General features: G+C 36.9%; 1 pseudogene; it reads right to left on the bottom strand.

Annotated features, from left to right (window-relative positions):
• Window positions 1-17896: 17896 nt before the first annotated feature.
• On the bottom strand, window positions 17897-22177 carry LOC145577822 (endochitinase EP3 pseudogene; annotated as a pseudogene).
• Window positions 22178-22761: the final 584 nt, after the last annotated feature.

The following is a 22761-nucleotide window of genomic DNA, read 5'->3' as shown; positions in this document are numbered from 1 at the left end:
ATAATATAATCGAACTGATTAGCAAACTGCTTAATTAGACTCGTCGTGATGACTCGAGTAAGAATCTGGACTGTCGCCGAAACAACAGAACAATCGCAACAGTTTGAAGCTTGTCGCCAAACGACAAATTTGTCGCCTGGCGACAAACAGTAAACTGCGGCGCCACAGCCCAAACTTCTGCACCATTGCTGGAACATTAATCTGGGACAGTTTCCAGTAAGTTTACTCTAAGGGGACATGCCTACAGTTGTACTAAGTCAGATTGATTACTCTATTAATCTTTAATTAGTCAAATTAATTAATTAATTAGTTAAACAAAGTCCTTTTTAGTAATTAATTAGTTTATTTAGACTTAAACACAAGTCAAACAAACGGTTAGCACATATAGGGTATGCACAAGCAAAGAATGCACAAATAGTTCAAATAGTCACAATATGATGCAATGAGTTTGCAACCTAACCATGGCTTTAGTTCTCTAAAGTTCAAGGATATGGGTTAGTCAAAGAGGGTCCATGGTTATGAGTCCTGATGCATCGCGCGGAAGCCTTACCTTTGGAAGGGTTGGCGCGTATGGATGGGACCCCGCAAGTTAAAAACTTGCTTCCACGGTTTGGTGGATTCACAAACTCGGATGTACCCATCGTTGCCAGGAGCGTTCGATTAGGTAGATGGAGCGTGAACCCCCAGAGGGTTATGTCCATATGTAGAACACATATGGGTTTCAGAAAAGAGAGAAAAGCTCAATCAGGAAGTAGAATCGAGCCAACAGTGCTAGAAATGGTCAAAACAAGAAGGCAGAGTTCTTGCTCGGTATTGGAAGAACTTGGCGCCAGACTACGGGGACTGTCGCTGCAAAAGTACCCCTGTCGCCAGGCGACAGAAGCACTTTACAGGCGACAAGCCCTATTTTCTAGACGCTAGTTCCTACATGCCTCAGTAGGTATCTACGTTCTTAGAATTTTCCAGATTTCGTAGTATTATTTCAATTCTAGTTGTGAATGATATTTTTCAAATTTCCTACATGTAAAAATCCTATGTTTTTAACTCATTTCGGATGGTCTATCCAATGAGGACCTTTTTTTTATGCATATGACAATAATGCTAATCAAAATTACGCACATGAAATGCGTAGAACTTTTTGAGTCTCATCCACTCATTCTAAATCATTGGCGAAAAAAATTTCAGGAATTAAAATAGAAATCCTCCTCAGTGGAGTCGCCAAAAACTGTAGGGAATATTTCAAGCATTATCCCACACTTGAGCCCCACTGTGATCATACACTTAAGCATGGTGGCGTCCAAAGGGAAGGAATCTAGAGCAAAAGAGATTGAACCTGCCCTAATAATAGTCCTCTACTATATTCTTCTCGTATTCATGTGCGCTTTCTGACTAACATGCAATTAATAGATTAACCCTAAACCTGTTTAGTCTATGTTGGTTGAATTTAATGCACAAATAAATCTATTATTGGCGATCACTTGAATTGTAATCATATTAGCCTAAACTAGATTATTAAAAGGTGTTATCAAGCAATAACAATAATAAATATAATAAGCAACATAATAACAATCATCATAATTATAAACATAATCATAATAACAATCATAATTAAAACAATCATGATCATGTTAAAGCATAATATTAATAGCAAGATCCTAGGCATGATACTAACAAGATTAATAACAAATCCTAGCATGTCACTAAGCAATAAATATCAAAGCTGTAAACCTAACAAGATACTAACATGATATTAGAAAAGAGTAAAAGGCACCCTAAACATGATACTAGAAAGCAACAGAAACATCCTAACATGATACTAGGAATTAAACAAATTTAAACATGCTTTCTACAAGAATAGAGCAATAAGATTACATACTTTGATGTCTCGTACCTCTTTCTAATAACAAAATACACGCGTTAGTAACTTCAAGGAAAATAATAAATCAAACAATTAAATTAAATAATTGAAATAGAGATTTGGGACCAAACCCTCAGAAATTGTGAGAGTAGGAAGGTTTAGAAAAAAAAAAAGAGAGAGAAGAAAAGCTTCTAGCTTTAGAGAGAGAAAGAGAGAGATGATTGTAGATTATGATTGAAAAAAGGAGAGATATGACCTCTATTTATAGGAAAAAAGAGAGTCGAAGAATAAGAAAAGAATCCGAATTCGAATAGAAATAAAACTCGTCGGTCAGCAGTTTTTGCGAATTTTGTTTTTATCATAACTTTTGATCCAGAAGTCCAAATAAGTCATATAATATGCCTTTGGAAAGCTCTTGAAGTCTAGTTTCCAACCCAATTAGAATCAGATTAAAGTATTTTGTAGATAAAAAGATATGGCCGAAATTGTGGGACAGTATCAGTTTTGGATAGAGTTTCGTATTCTATTCATATCTTTTTCGTTATAACTCGGAATTAATATTATAATATATCATTGGAAAGATAATTTCAAGATCTATCGAACCATATAATATTTGGATAAAAATCATGAGGCACGAAAATAATATCTGACTGTCTTTGAACATCTTTAAATTCGAATAGAATTAGGACGTAAAAAAGGAAAGTTTTCGAAAAGGATAATTAAGATCTTTTAGAAACTTATAGAAGTTTCTAATTAAATCCTAATTAGTTTAGGAATGGGATTAAACCCTTGGACCCTCCACATGATCATTGGGTCGTAGGTAAAATCCAGTTTGGGCCCAGTTTAGTATTTTGGCCATAACTTCCTCATTATTCATCGGAATTGGGCTTATAATATCGTTGGAAAGGTCTTTTCAAGCCCCATCCAACTACACAATTATTGGACCCATATCATGGAACAAACTAAATTGGACTGCACGTTTTTCATAAATAGGGTAAGAAAAGAAATATTTTCAAAAACAGAAAGGAGAGATATTTTAATAAAAAAAACGTCCTCATCACTAGACTTTTCACACTTTCACTTTGTTCGATAATCTAATGACGTGAAAGGTATTCATCACTGGGTTTGGTTTTGGGGAGACACATTTGGGTGTCTACAGTTTTAAATCAAGATTTTTCCAGAACAGTCAAGCAACATATAAGTTATGTATGTGGATAAGGCGAGCTAGCATCCGTGCTTTCTTGCCGTGCTATTGTATAGATTATAATTTTAGATTTGAGATTAGTGAATTAGGAGGGTTTTTGCAAATTTATAAGGAAAAAATAAACACAAATGCGATTGTATATGAGGCTTTATATAGTGTATTCTAATTCTAAAATTAATGACTCAATATATTATCAACATAAACAAATACTTCTATAAGTTGACTGAATTTTTATTTCCTATACATAAATCCTATATAGGCCATATATCCTTAGCTTTTGTATAAAACATTATTTAATTTTATTAAAGTTCTACATGATAGGAATGGTGTCCTTCGAACAAGTGTATTATTTCGGTAGAGGGTTCAGAGTTATTAGAGAGCTAATTATTCAGTGAGGTCAAGTGATCAAAATGCCTAGGTGGAGGCCGCTTCCGATCAGTAATATTAATGAGTAATTAATACTACAGCTTAATCTTGACTGAACCCTTCGGGTCACACCCAAGCAACAAATGATCCAACACGATGAATTAATTCGGAAGGAATTAATGAGTCTCTTGAGTAATTAATATTTTGACGTCAGAAATCGAGCTTGGAGCGTCGAAACCGAGCATCGTAAGTCGACTCGAATTAATTAAAGACAAGACGGTAAAATCACTAATAAATCAACAATTTACCTAAAATACCCCTAGCATCGAAATGCCCCGAGAAAACCGAGTGCTAGGGGTAAAATATGCGCAGAGCACACACCTAGCACGCACCAAGCCACACACCAAGCCACGCACATAGCAGCAGCAGCCCGCATGTGCGTGCGTGACTTGCTGCGCTTGTGTGAGGGGCAGTGTGCTAGGGGCATGCTGTTGGCGCGCCATGCATATCGCAGCCAGCTATAGCGTAGCTTGCTGGGCTGTGTGTGCTGGCAGGGGCACAACAGCAGGCCTCGGCTAGCAGCTCGCACTTGTGTGCGTGGCTTGCTGGGCCGAGGTAGCAGCCCACACCCGAGCTACCTTGGTGCCCAAGTGTGGGTTCCACGTGGCAGCGAGTGATTAGGGGTGGTGTGGGTGTAGGTGGTCGGTTATGGAGAGTGTTTGGGGATCAAGTTTGCCCCCCTTCCTTGTGGTCCTTACCTAACCCCTCTTCTAAATGTGTCACTTGTTCATTAATTAGTTGTTGGATATTTAATTTTAGTTTTTATTTAAAAATAAAGGAAGAATATTGATTTTACCAACTCTCCCACATTGATGGGAGAGAGGATTTCACTCATGAGTTTCCTTATAAATACTAAAGTTGGGGTATGGGAAAACTCACTTGAGTAAGAGTTAGAAAAGACATCTCCATTAAGAAAACCTTTAAACTCATAATTACTCAAGTAGTTTGGTCGTGCTTAGCTAACCTCTAAGAAATAGACCTAGTCGGAGTCGTGTTGCGGGTGGATACTGTAGGAGGTTTTCGCCTGTTGCGAGACTTAAGCTTTCTCAAGTAAGAGCTCGGGGTACGAGCGAAGCACGCGTCAAAGGTAATTATGTCTTTCCTTAATTCTTGTTAATTATGTGTTTTGAATATATTAATTGTGAGTGTGATCTTGGCTCGGGTTTTATTCCGCGATGAGTTGGACTCATCAAAACCCAACAGTGGTATCAGAGCCAAGTTCATTTATTTTTATAATCATAATTTTCAAGGTGTTTTTATGGCTTTATTTTTCTGGTTTTATGTTGTTAATTAGATTAGTAGCTCGGTTTTATTAATTTTAAACCCATTTTAAAGCTGATTATGGCCTCGAATCTAGATTTTCGCCCAAAAATAGTGAATTTTGGGTGGAAAAGGAGTTCTGGAAATGTTTTCTCTCTTTTAGAATTGTGTTTTAGGCCAAAATCTGACCAGAAATGCCTTTTTCGAGGGATTTTTCGTTTTGATGAAAAATTTTAAGTCTTTCTAACGAAGTGATGAATACTAGATTTTTCGTTTTGACGAAATACTTTAAGCCAAAATCGGCCCAAATGTGTTTCCCCAAAACAAAACCCAGTGCTGAATACCTTTCACGTCATTTGATTATCGAACGAAGTGAAAGTATGAAAAGTCTAGTGACGTGGATGATTTTTATTAAAATATCTCTCTTTCTGTTTTTTAAAACATTTCTTTCCTTTCTCTCTATTTATGAAAAATAGTCAGTCCAATTTGGTTTGGTCCATGGTAAGGATCCAATAATAGTGTAGTTGGATTGGGCTCGAAAAGAGCTTTCCAATGATATATTATAAGCCCAATTCCAATGAATAATGAGGAAGTTATGGCTTAAATTAAATTGGGCCCGAAATGAATTTTATATGCGGCTCAATGATCTAGAGGAGGGCCTATTAATTATTATTCCTAAAGTTATTAGGATTGATTTTAATCTTCTAGAATATTTAGAAGGTTCTTTTTAATTCTAATAGTATTAGGATTGATAATTATATTTTAAAGAGTTTTATTTGGAATAAAATAGGTGTTTTATGATAAATATGATTTTAATTTGATAAACACGGAATTTTCTGCTTAATCATATTAAGAAGAGGATTTCGTACAAAAGCGCGTTTTATCTTTTAATTAGTGCCAAACGACAAAGTCTGTCGCCTGGCGCTAACATTTGTCGCCTGGCGCTAAGCTTGTTGCCTAGCGCTGATGTCTGTCGCCTGGCGAAAGATTCCAGTTTTATTCCAAGTAGGACTTGATTTGATTCCAGTTATTTTTTTATATAAATAGGGGTCGTATCTTCCCCGTTTTCAATCATCAATAATCATCAATCTCTATTCTCTCTCTAAAAAAGCGAGAAGCTTTCTCTCTCTCTATTCTTTTTCTAAACTTCCCCTTTTACAAAATTCCACATACATTAGCTCTAGTCACACCTAGCAAAGTTCGAGGTTGCCTTTTCCCTAGACGTGAAAGGTTGAATATTTTTGAGGGTTTGGTCCCAAATCTCTATTTTAATTATTTAAATTAATTATTTGATTTATTATTTTCCTTGAAGTTACTAACGCGTGTATTTTGTTATTAGAAAGAGATACGAGGCATCCAAGTAAATAATTTAATTGTTATTATTTTGATATAGAGATCATGCTTTAATTATTTTGATTCCTAGTATCATGTTAGGATGTTTTTATTGCTTCCTAGTATCATGTTTATGGTAATAACTAATATTTCTAATATCATGTATGTTTCTATGATGCTTCCTATTCTTTCTAATATCATGTTAGGAATAAAGCTTTGATCTTTAATGTTTAGTGACATGCTAGGGTTTGTTATTAATCTTGTTAGTAGCATGCCTAGGATCTTGCTATTATTATTAAGCTTTGATTATGATGATGATTATTATGTTGCTTGACATATTTTTGTTGTTATTGCTTGATCACGCCTTTTATGCATGATTAAAGGGAATTTGTACTTGTAATCACGTTTAATAAGATAATTAATAATCTTGTTTAGGCTAATATGATTATAATTCAAGTGATCGCCAATAATAGTTTTGTTTGTGCATTAATATTCAACCAACATAGATTAAACAGGTTTAGGGTTCATTTACTGGTTGTATGTTAGTCAGAAAGCGCACATGAATATGAGAAGAATAAAGTAGAGGCCTATTTTTAGTGCAGGTTCAATCTCTTTTAGGTTGGATTTGTACCTTCATCCCCGAACTTCCAGTCATGGTTCTAGACCTATTGGAGTTAACGATCTCCTGGATCGTTAAGGGGTGTAACCTTCACCCTGTGAACGGTTTACAAGTTCCTAAAACTTGTTGGCGACTCTTTTGCTCTAGCTTCCTTCCCTTTGGACGCCACCATGCTTAAGTGTATGATCATAGTGGGGCTCAAGTGTGGGATGCTTGAAATATTCCCTACAGTTCATAATTCCAACTCCCCTTTATTTTGTCAAAATCTCATGATTAGTTTAAATTAATTAAATTAATAGTGAGTAATTGCCCTTGTTTATTTTACTGCACCAAGTTGAATAATTTTGGTTATGTGCACCTTGATGATTTTGGTTCTTTGAAATAATTTTGGTTATGTGCACCTTGATGATTTTTTATTTAAGTTGGACTTGTAATAATTTTTCATTTTGCTCATTTTTTTAATTCTAAATTTAATTTGGAATTAATTATTTAGTCACGCAAAATTTTTGGTTAAAATCCCGAGGCTATGGCACGAAAATCGAGGCAAAAGCCTCCATTGGCTAGTTGGGCTGCATAGCAGCCCGCATGTGGCTTCCAAGGGGCTGCCTCGAGCATGCGTGCTACCCTTGCGTGGCTGGTGCTCGCTGCCAGTAGCATGGTGCGCCAGCCAGCAAGCAAGCATCAGCATTGTGCTGTGCACGCCATGCGTGCTGCTGTGCGTGGCATGGCTAGCCGTGGCTTGGCTGGTGTGAGCTTGAGCCTTGTGGCGTGGGGATATGCTATGAGTATATGCATCTTGGTGCGTTGCGAAGGGGCAAGCAGCCTTTCTTGTGTTGCCTTGCACTTTGCAACCCATAGCAAACGCTACTAGGCTCGGCCTAGCTAGTGCTACGTGGTGTGATGCGGGAGCACGCACCAAGCCGCATTGCCCAAGGAGTGCTAGGCACCCTTGGCTAGCAAAGTTGCGCATCAGCTAGTCTAGGTGCGCAAATCATTTGCGTGCGATTGGCTTCGTGTTTCCTTATTTTGTCGTTTTAATTATTTTAATTAATTATTTTGGTTTTAATTATTTTAATTAAATTTTTAAGGCTAGCCTCGGTTTTGAGCGGCATTGGAAAAATTTTATTTTGGAAAAATTTGGGTTTACCAGCTTAATTAATTGGATTAATTAAGTTGGATGCGGAATTTAGTGAGAGCTTCAATTCTAATTGCAGTAAATTACATAATCGGTTAAATAACTTTGACTAGTTTTAATTAGGCGTGTTAATTGGATTAACGACCTAAAATGGTTACTAGTTTACGCGTGTATGTGCATTGTTACTTGTTTATCGTTGTAAAATGCATGGGCAATTCACAAATAGTAAATGGATGAATGGAATGTATATTCTCCCGCAAGTTTTATAAAAATGGCAACTAGTGAGGCCCGATTAGGATAGAAAATACGGACTGCGTTCCGTGATATATTTTTGTAAATCTAAATACGGTCTGCGAACCGTTGAGTATTTTTGTACCTTAATATTTAGATTAGTTCTAATCGTAGATACTAGTGTTTGCATAATTTTGGTCATGTCTTGAAGACGGAGGTTCTTGGAAGATGAAGCCATGAAATTACAAAAGATGTCCCTTGAAGACTTGAAGACTCAAGGGGTCATGCTAGTTGCCAAATGCATCATTATTTATGTTTTCGATATATATTATGATTATATATATGAATTATATGTTAGATGCATGTTTAGGATTTCGAATGTTGCGATGATTAATTAAGTTCACTTAAATCAACCAACTTAGAAACCCTAGGTCCCTAAAATATTGAGTAAAATTGACATTCCAAAACAACACTTATTGACCTATTGAGAGTAGTGATGGGCTACGCCAAAGCGAGGCATCACTATTACTCCCTAGGATACGTAAGGCATACCGAGTATGCAAGTTGGTTTTGGTTATACTCAATGATATGAGTGATGGAGTCCTAACATGTCGTGGCAAAGTGGATAAGTTGTTGAGAGAGCATTAGATGCGACGATTTATCCAACCAAGAATGGCTTGGAGCCATTAGCAAAGAGTTTCTTACCTTAGAAGATTGAGTGTTAAGACAAGCCAAAGCATGCTTAACCACTCATTATTTCTTTGGATCTTGGAATTGACTTATTCTCACCAAATGGGGATAATTTTAATGTGTGAATAAGACGTTTAAATAAGTTTGATTAAAATGCATGATTTCAATCTTATTTAAGTATTATGAATGGTTTTTCATTTCAAATTCTTTCAATTGTAGAATCATGTCTTCAACTAACGATAACAACCTAATGTGCCCGGAACTTCCCGAAAAGTTACCATTTTGCTTGAATTTGGTGAACTTTAAGGAATGGGAAGAAGAACTCCGAAAGACCCTCTGAAATTGCTACCTAGAGCACATTCTTGACTTATCCATCCCGAGTTTCTACTCAAAAGGTGTTATGAGCGATGAGGCTCATGAGAAGTGGAGTTGTGATTGCAAAAGAGTCTCACGACTTATGGCAAACTCCATCCCGGAACAATAGAAGGGGAAGTTCTCTAACTATTTTCCGAACATGTTCCTCAAAGCTCTAGAGGATATAGTCAATTTGAGGGTCACCAAGAGCATCAATGGCAACTATGATGGTCTCGTGAAGGAAGTGACTAGGTCACTCTCCAATATGAAGATCAAGCCACCGCAAGAGGGGTGCCTAGACAAGGAGAGGCAAGAGGTATGGGGACAAGTCTACAATGCTAGACTAAGACCCGAAATGTCACTTCGAGCACACGTGCTATGAATGACAAGGATATTCACTCACTTGGCGCTCATTGGCAAGCCAGTGAAGGATGAGCAAGCTGCTCTCATGCTAGTGAGCTCTCTCCACTCGGGCTATATGGCATTGAAGATGCGGCTAACTGCCAATCGTGACAAACTCACTTTGATGGAGGTTGTCAATGAGCTTCAAATGGAGGTTTGGATTCGTAAGTTCGTTGGTGAACTTGATGTTGTACCCTTTATCAAGGGTCCAATAGCCCTCTATTGTGACAACAATGGAGCTATTGCTCAGGCCAGAGACCCAAGGGAACATCAGAAGGTCAAACATGTCAAGCGGCGATTTCACATGATAAAAGGGTGAAATCAGAATTTGTAAAGTTGGAACGGATGACAATGTAGCCGATCCACTTACTAAACCTTTGCCTTAAGTGAAGCATAACAAGTAGGTTGAGGCAATGGGAATCAGGCACGTTGGAGATTGGCTTTGATTTCCCTGTTTAGTGTTTTAATTTATTTTTAACATTTTAATGTAAGACACTAAGAAGAACCATTCAGGTTTTGGAGTAATTTAAATTTCATGCAATTTTATTACTTTGTTTTCTATTTAATTGTAGTTTAGGATTAAATAATGAGTCCTTTCGATTATGAGAATATTCAAAATAGGGTATCAAGACCAGTCTTGATAAGGAAACACCTATTAAGTGAACATTGAATATTATAATCGAAAATTATCCCTAATCGAGGTCATTTAAACGATGGACGATTAATGACCACTTGAGATTAGTGTGTAGTTTGATTTATAGCACCATTCTTGTGCTACAAGGACATGATTGTCATAATTCATTTACACAGGTATTGGTTTGGAACCATATTGGATCGATCTATGAGAATACTTTAAGAGATTTAAAAATCGTCATAAGTATACTTCTCATTATGGCTATCGAAACCTATTTCCTCGACCATGAGTATTGTGAGTTCTCTTGTTTGACTACTAGTCCGTTTTGATGTTAATCAAACGTCTACCGTAAAAGGAGATTATAACGGCAACACTCGGGCGGCTAGGTCCTCTCAGTAAGAGAAGCTACATTACAAGACTGGGAATGTCCCCCTGCTAATAATAGGGAAGATGTTTTTTTTGTTTACAGGGCCTCTCGAAGAGCGAGACTGTGAAAATGCATGGCCGTGCTCGGATGGATTTTAGAAATCATCTGCTTGTTGACAGTCAGACTCGGATATCGAGAAACACTTCTGGACGTAATAAGGATGACGAATAAATCTTACCTTATAGTTCATGAAGAGACATAAAGCGACATAGGAAAAAGGCTGTACTTTAAAAGCGCACTTGTCTGGAAGGACAAGTGGGAGATTGATAGGAATGGTGTCCTTCGAACAGATGTATTATTCTGGAAGAAGGTTTGGAATTATTAGAAAGCTAATTATTCAGTGAGGTCAAGTGATTGGAATGCCTAGGTGGAGGCTGCTTCCGATCAGTAATATTAATGATTAATTAATATTACAGCTTAATCTTGAATGAACCCTTCGGGTCACACCCGAGAAACAAACGATCCGACACAACGAATTAATTCAGAAGGAATTATTGAGTCTCTCGAGTAATTAATATTTAGACGTAAAAAATCGAGCTTGGAGCGTCGAAACCGAGCGTCGTAAGTTGAGTCGAATTAATTAAAGACGAGACGGTAAAATCACTAATTACTCAACAATATACCTAAAGTACCCCTAGCATCTAAATGCCTCGAGCACACTGAGTGCTAGGGGTAAAATGTGCTTACAGCACACACCTAGCACGCACCAAGCCACGCACATAGCAGCAGCAGCCCGCCTGTGCATGCGTGGCCTGCTGCGCTTGTGTGCGGGGCAATGTGCTAGGGGCATGCTGCTAGCGCGCCATGCACATCGCAGCTAGCTAGCAGCGTAGCTTGCTGGGCTGCGTGTGCTGGCAGGGGCACAGCAGCAGGCCTCGGCCAGCAGCCCGCACTTGTGTGCGTGGCTTGCTGGGCCGAGGCAGCAGCTACGCATCAGGCTGCCACGCCAAGGCCAGCATCTAGCTGGGCCGAGGCAGCAACCCACACCCGAGCTGCCTTGGTGCCAAGGTGTGGGTGCCACGTGGCAGCGAGTGATTGGGGGTGGTGTGGGTGTAGGTGGCCGGTTATGGGGAGTGCTTGGGGATCAAGTTTGGTCCCTTCCCCTTCCTTGTGGTCCTTACCTAACCCCTCCTCTAAATGTGTCACTTGTTGATGGATATTTAATTTTATTTTTGATTTAAAAATAAAGGAAGAATATTGATTTAAAAATAAAAACTCACTTGAGTAAGAGTTAGAAAAGACATCTCCATTGAGAAAACCTTTAAACTCATAATTACTTGAGTAGTTTGGTCGGGCTTAGCTAACCTCTAAGAAATAAACCTAGTCGGGGTCGTGTTGCGGGTGGATACCGTAGGAGGTTTTCACCCGTTACGAGACTTAAGCTTTCTCAAGTAAGAGCTCGGGGTACGAGCGAAGCACGCTTCAAAGGTAATTATGTCTTTCCTTAATTCTTGTTAATTATGTCTTTTGATTATATTAATTGTGAGTGTGATCTTGGCTCGCGTTTTATTCCGAGATAAGTCGGACTCATCAAAACCCAACACTACATTTGTATATTGTTTTGGTACTTGTATGAAGGAGGAGTGATAAAATTCTTTGTAAATGGCCATATAAAAGTCTTCTAGTTTATACGCTATAACACATATATACACCACACCATGTTTTATTTATTAATTGTTCATTTAATAAATAAAACTTGCTGTATTAGTCATTTATTAATCCTATATTGTTGCATTAGTCATAAATTTCATAATTTATAGGATAAATTGTTAGGAACTACCCACCTAATAGGTTATTTTGTCAACAACTACTCGCTTAAAGTTTTTTATAAAAAACTACCCTTTAAATTTAAAAATTTGAGTAGCACTACCCATTTTAGTTTTCCGGCAACAAAATCCGACAAGTGTGGGAAAATTTAATTTTTTTTCCCTCCAAAACTTAAGCCTAAACCTCGTATATAACAATCAACCTCATTTCCTTTACAACGACTCAACCTAAAAACACAAAATTTTGAAAATTTCACCAATTAAAGAAGGCAAAAGAAATTGTGGTTTTAATTAAGAGATATGTAATGCTTCTAACTTGATGTTTAATTCACTTTTTTTGGCTTCTAAATTGTGTGATTCATCGTTTCATGTTTAAGTTTTGGAAGGAAAAGCCAAAGCGAGCCCTACTCGCCAGATTTTGTTGCCAAAAACCAAAATGGGTAGTGTCAGTCAAACTTTTTAAATTTAGTGGGTAGCTTTTTTGATAAAAATTTTAAGCGAGTAGTTGTGGACACAATGACCTATTAGGCAGGTAGTTCTTGACAATATTTCCTAATTTATAGATTATACAATTGTCATTATTTAATGAGATAATATCGTATAATATATTTTTGGGAATTATATTATCTTATGAAATATTTGTTAGGATATATTATCTTGTATTTTAGTCAATTTCTATCTTCCTAGAATATTGTTAATTCTAGGGTTAGGAAGTTTGTAACACTATATATTCCTTTGCAAGTTAATGAGAAAGTTAAGCCGTGATTATAAAAATTCTTCATGGTATCAAGAGCATGTTAAATTTTTTTTCTTTTCAAAAATAAACAACCATGGCCGGTGGTGAGACACCATCTCCATCCTCTTCACCTATAATTATGGGTAATGTAAAAATTCCTGAAAATCATCTATATCGTCGATTTGATGATACTTGTTGGATTATAGATACCGGAGCTACTCATCATGCTACCGGCAATAAATCTTGGTTATTTAATACCCACAACATTGAATGTCCGGTTGGGTTACCGAATGGCGAGAGTGTACTCGCTACTTTGGAAGGATCGGTCCGTTTTTCAGATAAAATCACCATTAATGGAGTTCTTTTTATGCCACATTTGACTTGCAATTTAATTTTCGTTTCACAACTTAGTGATCAATTAAAAGTTATTGTTCAATTTAATTCATATATGTGTGCTGTACAAGACCAAATGAAGGAGATGATTGGAACGGGCCAGTGCTTCGACGAGACAGACTTTATTACTTTAGCAAACCGGATGTGGTGCAACATGTGTCTGTGATCTAGCAACATCAGATTTGGAGCTATGGCATAGAACAATGGATCATCCTTCTGAAAGAGTGAGGTAGCCTAGCTAAGGGGTGTGAGGTGTGTTTTCGTGCTCAACATCCCAAAGACAAGTTTCCTTTGATTGAGAATAAATCATCTAGAATTTTCGAGAAAATACATTGTGATTTGTGGGGTCGTATAAACATGTTTCGTCATGTGGAGCTCGTTATTTTTTAACTATTGTTGATGACTTATCCCGGGCAGTTTGGATTTATTTGTTGATTGATAAGACGGAAGTATTTAAGATATTTATGGTCTTTGTTGCTATGGTTGATAGGCAATTTGATCAAACAATTAAAATTGTTCAGAGTGATAATGGAACCGAATTTAATTGTTTGATTTAATATTTTGTTGCAACTTAAATTATTTTTCAAACCTCGTGTGTGGGTACTCCTCAACAAAATGGGAGAGTAGAGCGAAAACAAAAACATATTCTTAATGTTGGGAGAGCCTTGAGATTCCAAGCCAAATTGCCTATTTATTTTTGGGGTTCATGTGTTTTAGCTGCAGCTCATTTGATTAATAGAACCCCAACTCCACTCCTACAAAATTAAATAAATCCCCAATTGAAATTCTTTTTGATAAATCTCCTTCGTTTGGTGCTATTCGTACTTTTGGGTGCTTGTGTTTTGCTCACATGCAATCAAAAGACTAAAGGAGATAAATTCGCTAGTAGAAGTCGTAAATGTGTATTCATGGGATATCCGTTTGGGAAAAAGGGGTGAAAGTTGTTTGACCTTGATACAGAGGAATTTTTTGTCTTTTGTGATGTAAAATTTGTGGAAGGTGTTTTTCCTTTCGGTTGCCCCGAGGATGTTATTATTGATTTGAATATTTATGATATGGAGGATGATGTTCATGTTGATTTTGCGAACTTGCATTGAGTGATGATGATTTTTTTTGCAAATAATGTTGAAAATGTGATTGAAATTATTAATATGGAAGATATTAGTGAGCATCAATCGCAAGAATAGCAGGAGACAGTCTACTCTACAGGTACCTCGCGGCAAAATGTTGCTGCCAGTAGGGGGGCTGCGAATACAGATGGGAATGGATCAGGTTCGGGGCGGGTGGACCATCACCCGCATCTATCCACCCCGCCCAATCCATCCACCATCCGCAATAACATCCACCTGAATCCATCCATCCATCCATCACCCATGGGTGAAACGGATGGTTCGGGTATAATCTTGTAGGCAGCAACAAGTAAATTAGCAAGTAAGCCTTGTAATCATCACAGCAAGCAAGCCTTGTAATCATTACCCATACCTAAATTAGGAGCAAACAAAACAACAATTAATTAAAGAAGCAACAAATTAACAAAAAATACTATAGCTAATTTGTTAAAAAACGCATAAATTCTTGAACAAAACCCAAAAACCCTTAAAAATTCGTATAAAATTAAATTAAAACAAGTGAACAAACAAAATTCGTATAAACAAATTAAAGTAATTTCATTTTTATATGAATAAATTCGTATGAACAAATTACTTACAAATTCGTATGAACAAATTAAATTACTTTAAAAGTGGATTGAGTTTAGAATTTAGAATACCTTAAGAATGGAGGCGTTGTTTTCCATCTTGTTGCTACCGCCGCTTACCTTGTTCCAGACCTTGTAGTGGCGCCACCATGAACGTCATGAAGTAGGGAGAGGCAAGAGAAAGAAAGAGAGAGTTATGATAGTGTGATTGTTAGGGTTTAGGAATAACAAAATTGAATTAGGACATTATCTTCTGTTGGGCCTAGCCTAATCATAAGAATTTCAGAAATAAAATTAAAAAAATTGGCATTTTTGAAATAATCGGGTGATGGATCAGGTTAATAGGTCGGGTGATGGGTGAAAATTTTCCACCCGCATCCATTAATCCATCACCCGCCTATCTTCCGTTTAAACCGGGTTTTCACCCGTCCAATAAGGCAAGTGGAGCGGGTGATCCACTAGATATTTCCATCTCTATCTACGGAGGACACTGCCTCTGCCTAATCCGAACAACAACAACATTCAAAACATCCGCACACTGCTGCTGTGCAGCAGTCCGAACAGTAGCAACAGGTAGAACAACAACTTATTGTTCCTCCCAATAGTCCGATCAGTAGCTATAAGGAGCAAAACAACATGGTAAAGCTTCTTCCTCGTCACAGCAGCATGGTGAAGCTACTCCTTCGTCATAGCAGTAGCAAACTGAGCACAATGCTGACATGGGTTGAGGTTTTCGAGAAAAATATCCCTTTGTTTTGCTCCGCGATTTTTTCACACACAAGGTTATTGCAAAAAGTCCGTCTCCGCCTACCAATCAGTATCTAGGTACTCCATATCCCCTAGCACATTATATCAATTGTAACACTTTCTCTGTGAATTACCAGAAATGTATTGCAACAATTGTTCAAAACTAGGATACAACGTCTTTCAAAGAAGCTATGAAGTATGATTGGTGGCGCAAATCCATGAAAGAAGAAATTCGAGCTCTAGAAGACAATGGGACATGGACCTTTGGAATATCTCCACACGTGAAAAGGCTCATGGGAGCCAATGGGCCTACAAGGCCAAGTTTTTGTCTAATGGAAATGTTGAGCGTCTGAAGTCTCGCTTGGTTGTGTTTGGTAATCATCAGAAAGCAGGTTTTGATTACGATGAGACGTTTGCTCTGGTGGCCAAAATGACAACAGCTAGAACTGTTCTTGCCATAGCAGCCTCAAAAAATTGGCAACTCCATCAAATGGACGTTCACAATGCATTTCTACATGGTGATATTGATAAGGAGGTATACATGAAGTTACCTCCCGGGTTGGAGAGTAAGGATCCCAACTTGGTTTGCAGATTACGCAAGTCTCTATATGGTTTGAAGCAAGCTCCAAGATGTTGGTTCGTAAAGCTTATCAAGGTTTTAAAACAGTATGGTTTCCTAATTAAAATCCTACTCTGGTTATTCATTATTAACATACACTGAGACTAACGTTCAAATAAATGTCTTAGTCTATGTCGATGATCTCATTATATTTGGAAATAATTCCACTGCACTTACTGTCTTTAAAGCCTATCTCAGTGATTGTTTCAAGATGAAGGACCTTGGTCATTTGAAATATTTTTTGGGCATCGAGGTTGCTCGTAGCTCTACAGGGTTATTTTTATGTCAACGAAAATATATGTTGGATATTATTTCTGAAGCAGGTTTATTGGGTGCAAAACCAAGTGGGTTTCCGATGGAAAAGAACCATAAGCTTGGCTTAGCAAGTGGAGAGCCGCTTCCGGATCCCGAAGCTTATAAAAGGCTGGTCGGTCGTTGGATATACCTTGTGGTAACACGACCCAACTTAGCCTATTCGGTTCACATTCTCTTTCAACTTATGCAGGAACCTCGCATTGAGCATTGGGAAGCGGCCTTAAGAGTGGCGCACTATGTAAAGGGTACTCCGAGATAAGGTATTCTTTTGAGCTCTGATTGTGACTTCAATCTGCAGGGTTGGTGTGACTCAGATTGGGCCGCTTGTCCTCTTACACGGAGGTTTTAATTTGTCTAGGTAGCTAGTGTTTCTTGGCAAATCACCTATTTAATGGAAAACTAAAAAGCAGCACACAGTGTCAACATCATCGGCAGAAGCCGAATATAGGTCTATGGCGGCTATTACTTGTGAGCTTAAATGGTTAAAAGCTCTATTGTTGAGTCTAGGTGTTCAACATCCAAAGTCAATTAAATTATTTTGTGACAGTGAGTCAGCTCTGCACATAGCAAAGAACCCGGTTTTTCATGAAGGTACGAAGCACATTGAAGTTGATTGCCACTTTGTTCGAGATGTATAACCGAAGGCTTGATCTCTCCCTCTCATGTTCCAACCAACTCAAAGCTCGCGGATATCTTCACCAAGGCTCTCGGCAAATCTCAGTTTGATTATCTTCTTTCCAAGTTGGGCGTTTCCAATCCTCACGCTCCAACTTGAGGGGAATAATGAGATAATATCGTATAATATATTTTTGGGAATTATATTATCGTATGAAATATTTGTTAGGATATATTGTCTTGTATTTTAGTCAATTTCTATCTTCCTAGAATATTGTTAATTCTAGGTTTAGAAAGTTAACCAGTGATTATAAGAATTCTTCATTATTATATGATTATATTATAACACGTGTATCAGTTAACTTTTGCAAATTTGATGAAAGAGTGAAATCTAACCAGATGGTTAATTGTTAAAATAAAAACATTCCACTTCAAACAATAAAAAAAAATACAAAATAACTAAAAATAGGAAGGGAGAAGAGAAAAGGTACACACGCATGCATACACGTCTCCCTATATCTCAGAGAAATTAAATGACCATCTTTGTATTTCTTTTATTACTGGTACATTCAAATTTTCGAATAATAAAGACCAATCAAATGAAAAACAATAAGTTAAAACAAAATGAAATAGTCAAACAAACAATCACAATATTAACTACTTCATACATATTAGGAATAAAGGTCATCCCCAGGTGAAACACCAAGCTGATTACAATACTTAGTATAGTAACCAACACGAGCATTGACCGCCGGTGTGTTCCCTCCATCACATTCGCCTCCATTGATGGCTCGAATCGTGGACGCGAACCCTTGTCCAGAAATGATACGAGAGTGGACATTGTTCATCCAAAACCAAAAGGCTGTCCTAAACGCGATAACTGGATCATTGGCAACTGTCTCTGGTGCATTCAAACCGTCAAATCCAATGCTTTGCCCGGCTGGTCCGTAGTTGTAGTTCCAGGTGATTTGAATTGGTCCTCGGCCGTAGTATTGCTTCTCTGAGTTGCAAGGCCATTCAGTTGCCTCTGGTTCACAATAGGTTGCTTTCACAATCTCCTCAATGTAACAAAAATCTACAACAAAAAAAAGTTAATTAAGATTATGTTCCAAATATTTAAATCTTATCTTAGACGTAATACAAAATTTATTTTTATTTTTCATTCATAAGATTAAAGATTTGTATACCATGGCAACATATGTTCATGAGTACATATATTAAGTAGTTTCGATGGGGCTTCCCCCTCTTTCCCACCAAAAAAAAAAAAAAAAAAAAAAAAAAATTAAGTAGTTTCGAAAAATCAAATAACTAGACCATGACAAAGATTTATTATGCTTTAGACAATGAAAATATAATGACTTATAATTCTACAATAATATTCATTTTTAAAATGACTATCACTAATTCACAATACTTAATTTTCATTTGGCCAATTTTTAATTTATTTTTTTATTGGTCAAATTTATTAAAAAAATAAGTTTTTAGTTAATATATACATTATTGTATATATCATACAAGTAAAATGATGTAGAATCTATAATAACAGGCTTACGAGGAGTTAGACAATATATATATAATTTAATTACGATAAATTATTAATTTATAGTCATGCTAATAGTGTAATTTGAATTATAAATTCATAGTCATGCTAATAGTGAAATTTGAACTATAACTTCATACTCATGCTGATATTGTAATTTGAAATATAAATACTTACGTCCAGTTTCATGTGTGACATGAGCAAAGAAGGCAGCAACTCTTGTGTCACTAGTTTTCGGATCGGAACACCGTTACCTGGTCTTGGGGTACTTGGGGCTGGATTTTTAAGCACACGTGGGCCTTCTCGACACCCGTCGCCACAGTATTCGGCGGTGTTGCCACAGAAACCCCATTGGCTGCAACATACACTAGGACCACATCCACAATTAGGGTCTGTTCACTTCACCTTAATTTCACTTCAATTTAGTTTAGTTCAGTTCAGCTCCAATCAGTTCAGTTCAGTTCAATTTAGCTCCTAATTTCCTTCTCTCATAAAATATTCATTTAAGCTCTATTCAGTTCAGTTCAGTTCAGCTCGGTTCAATAAATGTGAACAGGCCCTTAATGACGGAATACCGTTGATCAAGTAAAACGTGAATAAGTAAACTCTGAATAAGTAAGCCCTGACTGAGTAACCCCTGATCGACCGAATAACCCTTGAATAAGTAACCTCGTTCACACGGTATGGAATTTTTTTTGTACAAAATTGAAATTATTTTACTGTATTGAAACCAATTTTACTTAATTGAAATTATTTTTTATTGAAACTCTATCGATTATATATTTTCTATAAAATTATTGTTTTTAATAATTAATTATTATTTTACTGAAGTAAATTTATTTTATTTAACTAAACTTATTTATATTAAATTGAAATTATTTTTCTTGAATATTATTTTTTAAGGTGTCTTGGATTTACGCCTTAACCGCTGTACAAGCATATGTGTTATGCGCGTGTACCATGGTATAGGCATTTAACGCACGCAAACCCCCATATACCACAATATAGACGCATAAACCAGATATCTATGGCGCATAATGTAGACGCTTATACCACAGTAGGAAAGTTAGACCTACATATTTTGAACTTTTTCGGCACCATAGCAGTGGCAAATTTAGAGGGCTACTCAAAGGTTCAGCTAGGGGTGAAACTAATTTGGTTTAAAACCAAACCGAACCGAATTAGAAATATGGTTATTTTTTTCCTTAAGTGGTTCGGTGTGGTTTGCAAAATCAAGAAACTGAAATATTATGGTTTAGTAGTTTCGGTTTCAGAAATTGAAAAACCAAAAAACCGAAACCGAACCGAATTGTTGGCCCAAACCAAAATAAACCCTAAGCCCAATTGTACTTGTAGCCATAGTATATAAAGAAAAAAAAAAAACCCCTAATCTAACTTTCTCCCCTCACCCTTCCTTTCCTCTTCTCTTATGACCTTCTCCACCCTTTCTCTCTCTAGATTCCTCTTCTCAAGTTCTTAGTTCTCACTCTCTCTCCTTTCCTCTTCTCTACTCCGTCCTTTCTCTCTCCTCTTTGATCTCTTCTCCACTTTCACTCTTCTCTCCTCTCACTAGTAGAAAAAACCAATTTGGAAGCGGTTCAAACCCTCAAAAGGGAAGCGGTTTTGAACCACTCCGGCTTGGGGGCATCCTTTTAGGCTTTGGAAAAGGAAGCGGTTCAAATCGCTTCCCTTTTTGGGTGAAAGGGAAGCGGTTTTGGCGCCAAACCGCTTCCCTTTTGGATTTTTGGCAGCATTATGGTAAGGGTAGTGGGAAGCGGTTTTGGCGCCAAACCGTTTCACTTTTGAATTTTTTTTTATTTATTATTTATAATAATAATATAATAATTATATTAGTGACCAGTGACAATAATAATAATATTACCGGTTAATAATAATATATATTAATTATTATTAATATTAATATTATTATTAATTATTAATATTAATATTATTATTAATTAGTAATATTAATTAATAATAATATTAATATATTATTAATTAATATTAAATACAACAAAAATACAAATAACATGTAATTATCATAAATATCAAAATGAGTAACATCATTAATATATTTAATTAAAAGTATTATGTCATTACACCAAAATATATAAAGATAACACTCACAAATACTTTGTACTATTTAATTATAAGTAATTAACGTTAATATATAATTGACATAATAATATTTAAACATAACTAATAAAATAATGTTCACAAGTAATCTAAACTAGCTCGATCTCACTAGATGCCATCAAATGTCACGAAAAAAGCCCAAATGTCACGAATTTCTTTGATTTCTTTGCTTGTTAACGGGCCTTCCCTTTGAATCTTGCAAACCTTTGGAAAAAAAATCAACCAACCATTATTATATATCAGTATATCATGCGTATGACATGAAAAAGTTAAAAAAATGTTTCTTTCACAAACTTGTATGTCATGCATTGATAAATCACATCAAATATAGCAATTTACTAAGTTTTATGACGCATTACATCCAAAATGGGCCATATAAGGCCTATACGACTTCTACTTTGCCCATTTTCTACATTTCTTATCAAATGAAGTGTTTATTTCTCATAACATGTCAATATTACCTAGTCTTAAGTGTCTAATGTTTGAAATCACACCAATATAGCAATTTACTAAGTTTTAGGACGCCTTACATCCAAAATGGCCCATATAAGGCCTATACGACTTCTACTTTGCCCATTTTCTACATTTCTTATCAAATGAAGTGTTTCGTTCTCATAACATGTCAATATTACCTAATCTTAAGTGTCTAATGTTTGAAATCACATCAATATAGCAATTTACTAAGTTTTAGGACGCATTACATCCAAAATGGCCCATGTAAGGCCTATACGACTTCTACTTTGCCTATTTTCTACATTTCTTATCAAAATAAAGTATTTCTTTCTCATAACATGTCAATATTACCTAGTACTAGGTGCCTAAGGTTTATAACCACATGAAAATAACATTTTAGTAAGTTTAAGGACGCATTTCCATCGTATAGGGCACAAAGAATATTAAAATGACTCATTCACCAATTTTAGCAAAAATTACGCACCAAGTTCACAAAAATTAACCAAATTCACGAATCGTAAACACATTCACAAAAATCACCTTGACCACTCCTCGACGGCGATGTAGCAGCTGCCTCGACTATTGCCATGGCTGCTGCTACAGCAGCCTTGGCAGCCCTGCCTTGGCTGCTGCTGCAGTTGCCATGGGCAGCCCTGCCTTGGCTGCTGCTGCAGATGCCTAGGTTGCTGCTGCAGCTGCCATGGGTACCCCTGCCTTGGCTGCTCTACAGCTGCCTGGGCACCTGCCTAGGCTGCTGCTGCAGCTGCCTGGGCAGGTTCCTGGGCTACTGCTGCAGCTGCCTGGGCAGGTGTCCTGGGTGCAGCTGCCTCGGGTGCAGCTACCTCGGACCATGCCTTGGGTTCAGCATATAGTTGGGCTGCTGCCTCGGGTTTTCTCTTTCCCATTTATGTGTTCGGTGCAATAATGGAAGCTAGTATTGATCGAACGAAAAAAATAATAAAATAAGCCGATACCTCATCAATGTGTTGAGCTTCCGTGCAACTATTGACTATGTCAAGCATAAACCTCATCACGTATAGGGCGCAGTCAACTCCGTTGTCTTGTTGCGCACACTAAAATACCATGTGTTAATGATATCATGCATAGCCATTATCGATGCGAAGTTTATTAAACAAGTCACTAAGTCAAGGCGTTACCATTGCATATTTCAAC

The sequence above is a fragment of the Chenopodium album genome, chromosome 14 (genome assembly GCF_948465745.1).
Source record: "Chenopodium album chromosome 14, dcCheAlbu1.1, whole genome shotgun sequence".
NCBI lineage: Eukaryota > Viridiplantae > Streptophyta > Magnoliopsida > Caryophyllales > Amaranthaceae > Chenopodium > Chenopodium album.
Note: the sequence above shows the minus strand (reverse complement) of the source record. Positions and strands in the feature narration are given on the sequence as shown.